Here is a 15,143-nt window from a genome sequence, read left to right on the forward strand (position 1 = left end):
TTATAAATGTCTTATTTTAATATTTTATGCATGTACTATAATTTGATTCAAAGTGCTGTTTGTCTAAAATACATAACGATGTGTGCTGTGATCGGGCTTCTGTTCTTCAGGAAATATATTTAAGGCAAAACAATTAACTCATCTGTGCATAACACTTGCAGAGTCTGCTCATGTTTTGAATCACTTTAATGTACATTCATCTTCCATCCACTCTTTCTATGGAATCTTGTTATGAGCCGGGGTATGGGCATCTCATCTCCCCTAGGTCAAGGTGAGAATTCCTTGAGAATTTTCCCCTCGATCTCACTTTCTATGGTAAAAGAAACCTTTTTTGAAGTCAGCAGGGTATCTCCATGTAGACTTATGATAAAGGGGCCCAAGAATCTGAGTGCAGGAAAGGAAATAAATATTTACCAAGCTCCTACTAATGCTAGAGCATCACTGTCCTAGAGCCTTTAAAGATTTCTTCACACACACAAAAAAACCTCTGAGGCAGCTGTTATAATCTCCATCTTGCAGACAGAGTCACTGAGGCTCAGGGAAGATATATAAATTACCAAGGCCTCCGTGGACAAGTGGTGGAGGCTCTCGGACCCCAAATCCCTGCTCTTTCCACACACCATGCTACCACCAGTGCATTCTACCTTAATATAACATAGTTGAAAATATAAAAGCTAAGTTTTATGATACATCACTCAGTTCTGTTTTCCAGCTCATTGGAAACATCCACCCATGTCTGGTGAGTGACTGAAGAATTTGCACTTTCCATGCAATTCCTATAGTCTCCTGAAGATGATGAGTAAACACAGCAACATTTAAAAATAGTTGTGGGGCACAACTCTTGGTTTCAGCTCAGGTCATGATCTCACAGTTCATGAGATCGAGCTGCACATTGGGCTCTGAGTGCTTGGGATTCTCTCCCTATTTCTCTGCGCCTCCCCCACAAAATAAATAAATAAACTTAAAAATAGTTGTAACTGTGTGTAAGTACATAAATGCATAAGTAAAATGAAAAGTAAAGAGATAAAAAGATAGAACCGGTCTAAGTTGTGTGCAGGCATTCACATACTGATACAAAGATTGACCACACAAAGTGGAGAGCAAACCAATCCTCCCCACCCCAGGCCCCAAAAATGTATTTTATTAGCAAAACTAGGTAAAGTTTTAAAAAAGTCTTCCCCAATGGGTTAAATGCCCCTATTATAACCTCTCACAACACCTAGCAGCTTAGCCCTTATCATAGTTGCAAATTTTATATTTGTGGAACTATTTGCTTAATGTCTGCTCCTCCTGTAGATTATATTTTTTTGCCTTCTGCACCATCCCTAGTCCCTAGCACATAACAGATACTCAACAATCATTTCTTAAGTGAAGAACAACGGAAGGATTGAATAAATTGTGTACTCCTGCTGTTCATTTCATACAATTTGTATCATAGAGGACTTAGGTCCATATAACCAAAGCCAGCTGATAAAACGATATCCCTCTTCCATATCAGTTGCCTTTCCTGGTCCTTGCTCTGAAACCTGCTCCTTGTCATAGCCCGGAAAGCCCAGAACCAGCCTCAAGTCCCATTACCAAAATGAAGGGCTTGGAGCAATTACTCTGATTTATCCTATATGGGAAAGTGCTAAGGTACATGTGTATGTGCCTGTGTCTGCGTGTGCACATCTGTGGGGGTACACACATGTGCATGTACACACAAAGGTGAACTCTCAGGGCAGGGAGAATAACACGGCTGGCTTTTCTTTACTGGTTACATGTTAATTCCTACCTCTCAAATGGGAACAGCGGTCACCTGAGGGTAAGAATCTTGATTGTCAATCTTTGTAACCCTGGCTCTATGTATGAGGCTGACACATTGTGAGATCTCAGCAAAAGAAATCGTTTGAACTAGGTCCCTGAAGGGGGTGTCCAGAAAAGAAGCCCAAAATTATTCAGTTGGGGTAGGCATGCATCCTTCTCACAAACTTCAAACCGAAAAAAAAAAAAAAAATAGCTTTGGCACCTCCATAGGGAGGTCTCATCCTAGGACCTCTCAGTTGCTCTCTCTCATATCTCCTGCCACACCCACCGAGAGCTTACAAGTCTGGCAGGAGAAATGGAAGTGCCAACCATTTGCCAAAGTCTGCATTCAGCCCATGCTCCTCTCCTTCCACTCCTGCCATGCCTTGCTGGCAAGGGACTGTCGGATACCAGATTCATTGGTCTGAAAAGCCTTATGTTCACCAGTAAGGAAATGTATCTCCTCAGCCAAAATCCATGTGAATACTGACGTTTTAATCTTAATTGTTAATTTTCTTCAAACACGAATTCACTAGTGCTTTTGGCAAAAGCCTGTGGTTTGTGCTAATTCAATTGAATTCATTGAGCAATATACTGACTTCCTACTATATGCATGTAACACAGGAGACAAAAAAATACATTAGTGTCTACTTTCAAGGAGATCTAATAGGGAAGACAGATGTGTATGCAAATAACTGCCACACAGCTACTTGTCCTCTCGGAGTTCTAGACTTTGATAACACACAATTTGTGTCTTGTGTCTTTTTTCCCAAGAAAATGTCTTACTACCAGGCCCACTGGCAGTTCTAAAATGTCTATATAGAAAAGACTTAGGGACAAGAATTTGGAAAGAGAGGAGCGCTTGAAGCTGCATTAGCTATAGCTATGTATGTAAAACTAGAAAAGTCAGCTGTGCGCTTCAAAGACTAAGAAGGCATGTTGGAGGTTTGGTGTGAGGATGGGATGGCCCTGAGCACCACTGGATAAACTTTCTTTCCTGGTAACCATAACAATCTATAATTACCTTGTTTACATTTTCTTGATGATCTGTCTTCCTTACTAGAATATAATCTCATGTAAGCAGCCAAGACGTGTCTGCCTTCTTTACTGCTGCATCTTCAGTGGCTTCTTGCACAACATAGGCTCTGGATGAGTATTTTTGAAAAAATGTGTAATGAACATCAGAGAATACTGAGCTCATCAGAAAAAAAAAATGCGTACTGGTCTCACACTTGTCTAAGCCTAACTCTATGAAGAGAAATAGATATAGATCTTCTCGTTGGGGCAAAATGGCATTCCGAAGAAGGAGTATCATCACTGCTTTGCCCAAAGTAAGTATTTCGGGACGTGTCATTTCTGATGGACAATAGGGTGGTAATGGCTGCACCTCCATCTCGTACTTAAATGCCTTTGAATGAAAAGCACACAGTAAAGAAGAACTAGGAATATCATCACCAAAGGACCTGTTTAGATGTCAAGTTACTACCGTTGGAAAAACACCCTAATCAGTCATGCTCACCTTCTCGAGAAGTAGCCCGTGGTGCTCCTGGCCTCACCACTCCATCCAAAGGCTTACTTGTCAGTGTGCTTATATCTGCCTTTTCTTCAATATATAAAAACCCTGAAGAAGAAAAAGTCCCTGCTGAGACCACTTGTTTTGCATCCTGGGAAAGACTCAAGAGAATTGTTCACCTATTAATGACAGAATTTTTCATGCTCATTAAATCCCATTGTTTCATATACGACCTTGTGCATGGTATATTCCCTTTCCAATGTTCTTGATCTCTCTTGATCTTAAAGGCACAGAACAGCGATTTCTCTATTTCCTATCATGAGAACTCAAAGGGATATCTACCTCTGGAAATTAACTATGCAGTTTTACAGGAAGTGATAATGAGAACAAAAAACACTTCTTTTCTCCAAGTTGGATCTCCATCAAAATAGTTGGAAAGCTTAAAACTGAATAGCAAATCATTTCTAAAAAGAAAAAAAAAGCAATTGGGTAATGATAGTTAATTCCTCTCTTATACTAATTATTTACATATGGGTTGCTCATTAAAAGTCTGTGTTCAGGCTAGAACTTTAAGCTAGAGGAAAGAGGCAGCAGATTAAAAAACTCTTTAGTCCAGAGAAAAATGTCCTTTCCACATGAAGACAGAAGCGCGAATCCCGGGTAGCCACTGTATTTATAAATGCCAATGATTACAAGGTGAGAGTGGGTGGCTTTGTTCGTTAAATCAGAGAATTGTGGAAAGGATCTTATACATTGCCTAGTAAAAGGTAGGCTCATTAAATTGTTGTTCCATTATCCACTATCCAAATCCATCCCAAACAGAGAAAAAAAATCAAAAATATGATGATGGTTTTGGTGTCATCTTTGAAAATAAAAGGCAGAAAAGCTAGAGTGGTCCATATCTACCTGGAGTATATGTTGATCTAGTATATAACTATGTTATACCTGTGCTTGTCTTGGGCTACACTCTTCCATTAGAGATCCATTCCCAGTCCATCATCATTGGCCAAGGCCAAGGAAGGGGATGGATGGTGGTCATATTTTTTCACTCAGAGGCGGTACCCCAGCAAAATCATGTGGTACTAAAGAACACACTCCAGCCAACTTCCAATCCATCGTCTAATTTTACTCCTTATCTAAACTATTTCCCTCATCGAAGTCATCTCAGACTATAAATTACTGTTACCATGTTTATTTATATTTACTTGTTGATCATCTATCTGACCATGCCATTAAAAAGTAATCACCATATGTGCAAAGACCTTGTCAGTCCACTAGAACCTAGAGATAATTGCCCATTTCCTATTTCTGCCAACCCTTCATTCCTAAGACTTTGAAAATGGATAATGGAAATTTCCCTGACTGCTCTGTCAATGTCATTTTAATTCCATTACATGCAGTGTTTTTTTTTTTTTTTTTACTCATCAGCAGAAAACTTTACTTCTTACCACACATGGAACCTTCGACTCTCCATGCCCTAACTGGTTGCAGCAAACAGAAAAATTCTCAAATGAGTGGGAAGTCAAGAGGACAGGAAGTTTGTTGTAGGGACATAAAGAGGGCTCATGAGATCTGGAAAAATTGCAGAGCCAGGTCTATTTATCTTTGAGAGAGAGAGAGAGAGAGAGAGAGAGAGAGAGAGAGCGAGCAGGGGAAGGGCAAAGAGAGAGAGACACAGAATCCAAAGCAGGTACCAGGCTCTAAGATGTTAGCACAGAGCCTGACGCAGGGTTCAAACTCATGAACTGTGAGATCATGACCTGAGCTGAAGTTGGATGCTTAATCAACTGAGCCATCCAGGCGCCCCTGAGAGCCAAGTTATGAAAGCTCAGGAAACACAGAAAAACAGGCAGCCACAGAGAGTCTGTCTCACGGTGTTGCCTTCCTCTTTGCTCCACTGTCTTACCCGAGCTTGAATTTGTATATAACTTCCAAAGCCACATCTAACTCTGCCTTCCTCTCCGTGTCTTTAAATTTGGGTACCTACTGATAACTGACAATTGCACCTCCATGCTCAATCGTGGAATTGCAGAGAAAGAGATTAGATTGGCTCAATCTAGCTGTTCTTAGGGGTGTGCCAAGACATGTCACCAACGTGCCTATCTGGAGCCACACTCCTCCATCAGAGGTCCATCCTTGATTTATCACTATTGGCCAAAGTAAGCAGGGAAGGAAAGAGATCAAGGTCACATGGGAAGCAGGGACGGCAGAAGGGTAGAGCCACAGAAAAAGGGGCACCGGGCAGGCAGTGCAGAAACGGGCCAGGGCACTCTCAAATTCTTATTAGCCATGGTGCTATTTATAAGTATCTTAGAACATATTCCCTGTAGCTAAAATAACACAATTCACTCCTGTCTTCCATCTACATATAAAAACATAATGATCAAGAAAAAATGGATACACCTTTCACAACAAGTTATGTAGCATATGTGCTAGTATATTTCTCTTTTTGCCATGAATACTTGAGAACAGTAAATATGTTGCTTGTACTGATGCTAACGATGATGATGGTGGTGATGATAACTGATCACATGATACTTATTATAGGTCAAGCATGCTCTAAGCTCTTTATACCTATTAAATAATTTCTCACAAAATCCCTATGACGTGGGCATGATTATTAATCCAATGTTGAGATGAAGAAACTTAAACACAGAGAGCTAAGCTACCACGCAGCTAAAAAATGGTGGGGCCAGATCTGAATATGGCTCACTTAAAAAAAAAAAAAAGAAGCAACTGGTAACATAAAGTGCCATTTGATTCTAAATACCCTTTTGATATGAGATGCTTCACTAATGCTATGTTTTGATGACAGCTAATAATAAGTCCCAACTTTGTGCCTTGCCAAAGAATAGCTTATCTGCAGCTTTATTGTTTTCCTTGCATTTGCAGGTTTGTTATTCAGAATCCAAATGGGGTCCCACTACTAAAATACAGAGTCTCCACAAGAATTCTCTTCTTCCAGCTCTTATACAGTCGTGACTTAGGGGGAAAAGATGCCAGCTGTCAACCACTGGCTCTCCACGCTGCAAGGAGAGTCATACTGACCAGTCTCACCTCAAGAGATTTCCTTAGTCTGCCCTCCTCACTTCCATTTTCAGAGATTTTTTATTTCACCCTCTTGATAAACAAAAACAGATTTCTGGGGGAAAAAATAGCATAACAACTTTATTTTTTTCCCCAGAAAGCCACTTTCACAGCAGATGGAACTCAGCATGCTATCGCCCAAATCTTCAGCAGACCTGAAATACGAAGAGTCCCTTATACTGAGGGCCATGCATCGTCCCATTCTGCGTCTCTTTAACTGACATCTTGAACCAGTGTACCCTTCCTTAATCTGGCCCCATTATCAGCCTAATAATACCTCTCGATATTCATAAATGCCTAGCAAGACTTTCAGCTATTTTGTACGGAGAAGAAATATCCAGCTAAATTGAGAAGATTACCACATCACCACATACATCAGTGACAGGCTCTGTGCTATTACAGTTGATTTTTGTTGACAGTTGGCTGTAGGCAGTTGTGTTTCAAATGCCTTTTTTCACTGGGAAATTAAACAAAATCCCATGCAAAATGCAGCCCTCCAGTTCAAAAACTGTAAATCCCAAATTAGCATTTCATACTTTAAAAGGTAGCACAGCACAATTTTCCATTGAAAGGTCTGTACAGTTGACACAAATGGGTGCTTCAGACATGACACTAATGCTGCTGGTGCCTTTTAAGAAAGCCACCTTTTCAGATATTATTTTTCCTCTCTCAATAATCTGCATATACTCCAGTTCTTGCCTATAAAAGAATAAAAGGGAGGAGGGAGAGAAGAATCTGACTTACTGCTTTAGATAAATTATGTCCCCAGAAATTTCTAAACAATAGGTTAAATTTAAATGGAATTGGTCAATTAAACCTTCTTAAAAATAATAAAGGAAACCTAGACATCAAGAGGTTAAAAGTCACTTCTTCCCCCAAACATTATGAAGAAAAAAGGTACTTTTGTAAGTGAGAAATACGTCCGCATCTAGAACATTTCTGATATAGGAGCCTCTCAACTTTACTTTGAAACAGGTTAGAGCCCAATTTAACAAAATTTTAACATGGGGGGGGGGCGCAAAGTCATAGGACTGACATTGAATAGGGCCATTTGATTCTTAAGACTGGAAATCTATTTTCCTTCTTACCCAGGAGACACTTCAGAGTGAAAGAGTTTTAAACAGTGCTGTTTCTTCATCCAAAACAATTGCTATTTAACTGGAAAACCAAAAAGAAAGAAAAAGAAAGAAAGAAAGAAAGAAAGAAAGAAAGAAAGAGAGAGAGAGAGAGAGAAAGAAAAGAAAAGAAAAGAAAAGAAAAGAAAAGAAAAGAAAAGAAAAGAAAAGAAAAGAAAAGAAAAGAAAAGAAAGAGAGAGAGACAATAGTTGTCAGTTGGCTATCCAGGACACAAATATATTTAGAGAAAGAAATGTAATGTTTATTTCTGGACTGTGGCACAAGCATAAAATACCAGTCGGGCAATTTCATGCCAATCCTTTTGCAAACATCTCACCAAACAGCTCTTGACTCTTAGCCGTATAAAGTCAAATGTCCAGTAGTCAGAACTACTGCACTAAAGCCAAATGAAGATAAGTAGTCTTGGCCCTGTCCCTTGACCACTTTCAAAATTTGAATGGAACAAATTCCTGCACTCCTAAAAATAAGAGTTTATATCTCATAACTTTACATGATGAAAGGGAAACAACCTCACTCACTTCTGAAAGGTGAGCATATAAAAAACAAATATCAGACCCCCCAAGTAGTTTAGTGATGGCTAAAAGCATAAGATCGAGTTCATGTGAAGAATGGAAAAGTTCCTTCATCATAGCTGCTGCATATCCTGAACTTCCTCTTGGGTGTTTCTGGTTTTAATGACCCAGATGCAAACTTCATTCCTATTTTGTAGTTCTTTGTTACCCATTTCCTAAAGGAAACTAACTACCTGGCCTATGACTTCTGATAATCCTTGCTTCCACAAAGATTTAGTGCTCATCACATCTGAAGATTAAATAAATGCCTCGGCTCTGCCTTCTCCTTCAATCCAGCCATATAGTTTGTCTCCCTAGAAAGAAACTCAACTCTAAGAAGGTGGGCTCAATAAAAGACAGTCATGCAAACTAATCTATGCTGACAGAAAGCAAATCTGTGGTTGCCTTGGGCTGAGATGGAATGGGAAGTGAATGCAAAGAGACATGAGGGATCTTTTGGAGGTAGCTGGAAATGCCCTGCTCCTTGATTGTGGTGGTGGCTACATGGAGTTACATGGGTACAGTTTATTATACATACAGTATACTTCGATCCAGTTGATTCAAAAAGAAAAAAGCAATCAAGACAGAGATGTCCTACTCCCATGAGACAGAATTTTCATACGGAAGCATAGTGGGACACTTAAGAAGAAACCCCATAACAATTTCATAACAAGAAAAATCTAAACACTGTGCAGTTTGTATTCTTAACTGAAGACTAAGCAAAGCCTAAATTATGTTCCTGCCTGGGTGAGAACAAGAAGTGTCCTGATAAAATGGAGATAAGTAATTCCATAATTACATGAAAAAATAACTCTGGATTTGTTACTGTGAGGTCAATTTCCAAACAGAAAAACAAAAATACTTTGTTTGAAAAGAAAAAAAAATCCCTACTCTTCTAGGGAATTATTAAGAGTTGTACTTTTTATTTTAGTTTAGGATCAAGACATCCCAAAGTTCCGGAAAAACTCATCTTCTTTGCTTATTTCTCAAAGACACAGATATCTGTGTGCAATGCTGGAAATTATCATTTGCAGGACAGAGGTTGTGCTCCTGAACAAAAATTCAACATCCCAAAGACAATACAGACGGTTCAGTGGAGGATAGTTCTTCTCCACTGTTAGCAACAATGGTTTGCGGAGCAGAAGAAGAGATGTGGTGGGATATAGGAGGGTGCTACTTCAAGAAACTGGTGTTACAAGAAAATTCTAAATTATAAAATAAATTATAAATAATTTTTCCCTTTCAAAAGGATTCAGTATACTACAAAACTGGTCTTAGACCAAAACTATGCCTTAAATATAAATCTTGTTCAGTCTACTTAAACTGCTATCTGATTCTGAATTGTTTAGAGAAAACTTTTCAGGAATTTTTCAGTATAAAGTGAGATATGTGTTTGACTATGAACAGGTATTAATGCAGCCCCTAAAATGCATAACATAACTTTATTTTTAAAAATCAGCAGATATCACATAACTGCTCCAGTTTTGGCTTCTGTGACACTCTTAATGAGGCAGGCAATGGGAAATGAAGATTGCCCCATTTTTGAATGGAAAGTTAAATGCAGAGAGCTCAAGTGATTTTCCTGGAGTTACTCATCAAATTAGTAGAAATGGCCCAATAACTGATTTCTTGCTTCCAAATATAGTACTGTTTCACTAGATAAATACTTCTTCCTCCTGCAGTTATATTTGAAAAATATCACATTGCACATTGTCTTTTCTTTTCAAAGAGCTTCTCATATATTATCCATTTACTAATTTATTCACTTAGTAAAGAAACATTTACTAAGAATCTACTAAATGCTAGTCCCCCAAATGAATAGCACATGACTCCTATCTTTTAGGAGTCTTAGATTGTAGCTGGGGTTAAAGACACATACACTCTTTTTAAGCCAAGAGCAGCGTCCAATGATATAGCTTAGGCATAAGGTATTAACATAACCTAGAGAAGACTTAGTTAAGCCAGACTGAGGTTGGGAGGAGAAATTAGAGAAGAATTCTTGGAAGATGTGACATCTGAGCTAAGTCATGAAGACCTTGTTAAGGAAGAAGGAAAAAGTGGTAGAGAGGAGAGTGTGTGTGTGTGTGTGTGTGTGTGTGTGAGAGAGAGAGAGAGAGAGAGAGAGAGAGAGAGAGAGAATAATAGGATAAATGAAGATAAAACTTACCAAATCATAACATTTTAAAGGAACTTAGAAAATAGAGTATTTGCATTTGAACAAAAAAAATAAATAAATAAAGCCTCAGGGTTGTGAAGCAACACACATAAGCTCTGTTAGTTGATAGCATTTAGTTATTTCTTGCTTCCACTTAGCTTTTTTCCATTATTCTTCATTGTCAATTCAGGTAAAAATAGTAATGAAATGTTTCTTATTTCATGGAAAGATGGCTGGTTATTGGTTATGCTTTGTCTTTAAAAGATGTAAAATAGCATGTAAGAAACATAATTTTTGAAAAGATTAATTTCTAGTTGGGAGCATCACCATCCACCTCATTTGCATATCACTTTTTTTTCCACATGGCTTTCTACATACTATTTTGAAATAACCCAGGGATTAGAAAGCAAAATTCCTGCCCCCATAGTGCAAATGTGAGAGGGGAGAAAGGCTAAGAGAACAAAAATGACTTGACAAAAACCACGGCAAGTGGCAGAGTGGAGACTTGAATCCAAACTTTCTGAATTTCCACCAAGATCTTTCCACTGTAACTCAGGTACCTCTTTGAAACATGCAAAGGAGAACTTTTAATATTTTTTTGCCTTAATATATCACTGTTCATTGTTTATGACTAATTTCATATGTACATATTATTCCTTAGCTTAAAAATCAGAAGTGTTATTACTCTGAATAACGGACAGAGTTGCATGATGGTAAAGAGACTCAGATACTCAGAACTTTCAAACAGAAGTCACTAATGTTCATGTGAATGCAAAGCCACATAACCATAAGTCACAGTTAAAATATGCAAAAGGTAAAATATTTTTAGAGAACAACAGCTTTTATCCAAACTCATTCCAGACATGTATATTCAATGGCTCCCTTTTTATGACACAATGGGGGAAAGTCCTTGGCTTATTTTGGTGCCATAAATTCGAAGAAAGAAACAATTTGCCATGTTAGTTTTCAATCACCCAGTGAAATCCAAGTTCCCTTTGACATTGATGCTATTCCCAATTCAACAATGCTAAATTTTAACTATCCTCCCTTTCAATTAGCTAGGTTTCTGTTTGCTTACTTTGTCCATGGTTATAGCCTTCCCTCATGGACCTAAGATCACTGTTTTCCTTTCTCTTTATGCTCTGTGAGCATCAACTATCATGGGGCATGCGTGTAATTGTCATTCAGTGTGAAAAAGCCAGCTGGAGGTATCACAATCATGTCAATATACCAGTCAGCAAGAAAACCTCCAAGCTGATTGCTTTCTATTTAGATATAATATTACATGGATTGAAAACTGCTGCTCCTACCAACTTCTGAGTGCTATTATCATGTTTTCCATACTCATATACAATCAATTAAAGATATGTGTATATACAAATATTATATATTTATTTTTGTGTATATATATCAATATTACATATTTATAAATATTAAATATCTAAGTTATACCAAGGAAAATAAAATTTGTCATATCCATACAAGATATGTGAAATCAGAAATTATTTAATTACTATAAAAGATGGAGTCTTAGGACTCTAAGAGACTATGAGAGGTTAATTGCATCAGACCAGCTCACTCTCTTTAATAACTGCAGTGAAACCCACCCAATGGAGACTGCTATTTCTTCTCAGCAGAAAACTTTCCAACCTCTCTTTACGTCTAGCTTGATATCATGTCTGGTGTCCCATGTCTTTCCTGGGTGTCAATGTCTTATTCAATAATCACTTAAGCTCCCTTTTGTTTCTCAAACACAGTGAAAAATGAAAACAAAAAACAAAAAACAAAAAACAGTTCACTACTACCATACAATATTCTCATGTATTCAGACTAGTGGCCTTATATAAGTGGAACTGAAAATGTAACAAAATGGAGAAGATTTTAGTTTCTAGATCTCCTCTAGGGAACAGAATTACATGTGGTAAGAAAAATTACTTTGCTAGCCCCTCAGATTATGGTAGAAGGAGCAGTGAATGCTCCAAGAGGCATTTTCCAGTCACAATAAATAGTTGATAAATTGTCTTCCAAAAAAGATACAATCTGGTTAAATTCAGAGGCTAGCTGTGCTGGGAGAGGGTACACATTTGTAGCCACAACTACATTGTTGAGGATGATAGAAAAGGATTGAGAAGCGCCACAATAATCCCCTTCTCTTACCTTCTGCATAGCACAGTGCCTTTGCTCTAATTAAATGTTGAACAAAGGCACCAAGTTATTATCCTCCCAAGCATGCCTACATGTCTTTGTCCAGCTACTAACTAAGTAGCTGGGAAACTGACTTTGAATAAGGAACCTGAACCTTCCTTGCCTAGTCCTGAACTAAGCTCTTTACACGAATTAGTGGTTTCTAAAAATTTTTAAGCCAAAAACTCTTGATTCAAATGAAAGTTTACCATTAAAAAAAATAAAAGTAAGGATGGCAAGGTCAGTGATTCTAGGTGAAGATGGGGGAGAGGGTTGGTAAAGAGACTCAAGCCTTCTGAGGTGGCCCTCCATGTAACCCCTGCTGCTATGGGGTGATGGATTATAAACTTCCAGACTACATGATCTAAAAGCTTACCCCAGTTCTGAAATTGTAGGATTCTCATAAATCTTTCCCAAAGGATTTTTGGTTAATTTTAGGATGGGAGTGTAATCAGCAAAACAGCAATAGACAGCTCCAGGCTCTCATTGCTCCACAGAAATATTAAAAAACAAACAAAAACTGTCAGAATCAACTCTACCAGAACTGTGAAAAACAAAATTTACAGCAACCAAGTGATTGTGGCATCAAGAAAAAGCCAACTCCAAGGTACCAGAAGAACTTTGTGGCATTTTTACCCACCCAAGCCAATCCCCTCCCCAGAATAGTGGTAATATTAAGGCAGCAGCAGTACAGATTCCAACTGTAAGACCCTGGGCTCTGGTTTGGGAGGGAGCAGAGTACAGCTTATTCACAAATTACTTGTATGTCTGTTTTAACCAAGAGTGATCTGAAGGACTGACAAAAGGTACCCATCTGTTTCACCTAACTAGGAATTCAGAACAGAAGAGCAGTTATCACTGCTCAGAAACACTGAAAGCTAAACTCACAATACTCAGATGCTTGGGACAAAAGCAACAGTCAAAATATACAACAGGCTACCTAAAGCCTGAGAACAAATGCTGGGAAGAGTTTCTTTAGTAAATTAGAACATGTAAAAGCAGTCGTGTATGCAGAAAAATTAACAGAATTAACAGAAACCATCTCTGAGGAAGTTCAAGCATTACAATTGAAGATAAATACTTTAAAACAACTGTCTTAAATATACACAAGTAATTTAAGGAAAACAATGCCAAAGAACTAAAGGAAATCAGGAAAGTAATGTATAAGAAAAATGAGAATATCAATAAAGAGACAGAAATACTAAAAAGGTACCAAAAAATTATCATGCTGAAAATTATAATAGCTGAAATGAAAAATTCGCTAAAGGGATTCAACAAATATTTTAAAAGCCAGAAGAAAAAGGAATTAATAAACTTGAATATAGGACAACCGAAATTACTCACTCTGAGAAAAGAGAGAAAAAAAAAGTACAGAGACTAAGAAACTTGTGGAATACCATCAAAAAACCAAAATACACATTGTCCAAAAGGAGATGAGAGAAAAAAAGGGGTGGTGGGGGGCGGAAAGAATATTTGAAGAAATACTGGCTCAAAACTTCCCAAATTTGATGAAAGACATGAATCTATGAATCCATGGAGCTCAACAAATCCTAAATAAGAAAAACTCAAAAATATGCACACTAAGACACATTATAAACTATCAAAAGATAAAGAGAGAATCTTAAAAGTAGTGAAAGAAGCAACTCATTACATACAAGGGATCCTCAATAAGATTAACAGTAGATTTCTCATCACAAATTATGAAGGCCAGAAGACAGCAGAATGACATTCAAAGTGCTGAAATAAAAAAAACGTCAATCAAGAATTCTATATTTGGCAAAAATGTCCTTCAGAAATGGGGAATAAATTAAGACATTATCAGCTAAACAAAAGCTCAGAGAGCTCATTACCACTAGCCCTGCCATATAAGAAATACTAAAGGGAGTCCTTTAGGTTAAAATATAGGACACTAAACAGTAACTTTAAGAAATATGAGAAATAGAAATCTCTGGCAAAAGTAAATACATGGGAAAATATAAAATCCAGTCTTATAGTGTTTTGGTTTCTATTTGTTATTTCATATAGGAGTTAAAAGAAAAAAGCATACAAAGTAATTATAAATCTATATTAATGGGTCCACAATGTATAAAGGTATGATTTCTGACAACATTAAGGGTGGTTGGAAAACAAAGCTATATAGAAGCAGAATTTCTGTATGCTACTGAAGATAAGTTATATAGATTTTAGCTAGATCATTATAAATTTGGGATGTTAAATATAACCTCCATGGTAACCACAAAGAAAACGTATTAAAAATATATCAAAGAAAATGAGAAGGGAACCAAAATGGTTCACTATAAAAATATCAATCAAAAACAAAAGAAGACTATAATGGGGAGTATGAGGGACAAAGAAGCATAAAACAAAGATAGCATAAAGTAATTAAGTCCTTTTTTTATCAGTAATTACTTTAAATATAAATAGATTAAATTCTCCAATGAAAAGGCAGAGATTTCAGAATGATTTTTTTTTGGTAATGATCCAACTATATGCTAAGTACAAGAGATTCACTTTAGATGCAAAGATACAAATAGATTAAAGTGAAAGGAGAGAAAAAGATAATCCATGCAGACAGTAACCAAAAGAGAGCTGGGTAGCTATCCTAATATTGGACAAAACAGACTTCAAATAAAAAATTGTCACAAGAGACAAAAAAGGACATTGTATATTAATAAAAATGTTGACTCATGAAGAAGATATAAAAATTATAAACATACACAAAACAATAGAG

At 37.3% G+C, this 15,143-nt stretch overlaps 1 long non-coding RNA gene across 1 annotated transcript in view; it reads right to left on the minus strand.

Annotated features, from left to right (window-relative positions):
* Positions 1–3,164: 3,164 nt before the first annotated feature.
* Positions 3,165–15,143, minus strand: part of LOC113603241 (uncharacterized) — a 474,222-nt gene continuing 462,243 nt past the window's right edge. Inside the window, exon 5 of the long non-coding RNA XR_003424804.2 lies at positions 3,165–3,406. This is a non-coding gene — a long non-coding RNA (uncharacterized LOC113603241). The remainder of the gene's footprint in view (positions 3,407–15,143) is intronic.

Source organism: Acinonyx jubatus, chromosome A3 (assembly GCF_027475565.1).
Source record: "Acinonyx jubatus isolate Ajub_Pintada_27869175 chromosome A3, VMU_Ajub_asm_v1.0, whole genome shotgun sequence".
Lineage (NCBI taxonomy): Eukaryota > Metazoa > Chordata > Mammalia > Carnivora > Felidae > Acinonyx > Acinonyx jubatus.